The sequence below is a fragment of the Triticum dicoccoides genome, chromosome 5B (assembly GCF_002162155.2).
Source record: "Triticum dicoccoides isolate Atlit2015 ecotype Zavitan chromosome 5B, WEW_v2.0, whole genome shotgun sequence".
Lineage (NCBI taxonomy): Eukaryota > Viridiplantae > Streptophyta > Magnoliopsida > Poales > Poaceae > Triticum > Triticum dicoccoides.
In genome coordinates, this window is record NC_041389.1 from 724,567,636 (window position 1) to 724,569,009 (window position 1,374).

A 1,374-nucleotide genomic window follows, 5' to 3' on the forward strand; every position below is an offset into this window, starting at 1 on the left:
TATATATATATATATATATATATATATATATATATATATATATATTAAAAATGGTCTAAATGTGTATGCATTTTGGAAAATATGTTAAAGTGTTACATAACTTGGTTCAAATAAAAAACAAATTTGTCAATGAAGTTTTCTCATATTTTACAAAATGTTAATTAAATTTATAAAAATAGTGTTTACAATTTTTATCTCTAATTGTTCATTTAATTTTAAAAATATTCATGTATATTTTAAAAGGTTAATGTATATAAAAAGTATTCACACATTATCAAATAATGTTCACTTTATCATGTATTTCAAAATATATTCACGCAATATCAAATGATGCTCACTTAAATTAAATGTTTCTAGCTGCTATTTAAATACTCTTGGCCTGTGTATAGTTTGATGCATAGACCCAGCTGGTTCATTTATCCTGTCTACAAGGACTGATCAAAATCATTAGGCTTAATTTAGGGCAGGGTTGAGCTATACGAGGAAGTATCTGGTGCACCGGTGCTTGTGGTGCTACAGGTGCAGCAAACTTCCTTAGCAAATTTTTACATGTTCAACAAAATATAATTTTTTTAGCACATTCACATATTAACGCATGTTGTTAAAAAGTTCAAATAAAAATTCGAAACATAGCTTGAGATACAAAAATGACAAATTCGACACTGAATAGTACATAACACAAATTGGGCTTTAAATTTGGCCCATTATCACATTGATGTCAAATTTGTAATTTTTGTAACTCGAGCAATGTTTTGAATTTTGATTCGAAATTTGTGACAACATACACTGATGTTATGCCAATGTGCTAGATTTGTTTCAGTTTTTTTGGAACATTTTAAAATGTGCTAATGTGTTTGGTGCACCAGTAGCACCACAAGCACCGGTGCACCAGATGCGTTCTCAGAGCTATATAGATCACTGTGCATCTGACTATCATTGTCACAAATTGGGCATTTTTTGGATGAGACTGGGCTTGATTACTGTAAGAATGCAGCTTCTCGGTCCTTCTCCCTGTTGGTGCCATTCCGCAAGAATAAGGTTACTTGTGGATCGGATGTATTGATCCATAACGCAGCAGAAGTGATCAAATTAATAACATCAAAGCGTTTTTTTAACTTTCCAGAAGGAAAGCCTAAAGCAGCCAGCAAAAGGAGCTGGGGGCAAGAATATCAATACTCTCTGCCATCACAGCCCACAACTGTCTAGCAGCAATGCATTCAAAAAATAAATGTTGAATACTCTCAGGTTCATTACAAAAGACACATGAAACATCATCAACATGTCTACGCTTAGACAAGTTATCCCTAGTCAAAGTTTTGTTGTGAACGATAAGCCGCAGAAAAACATGAATGTGATTTTCCAGATATAATATTT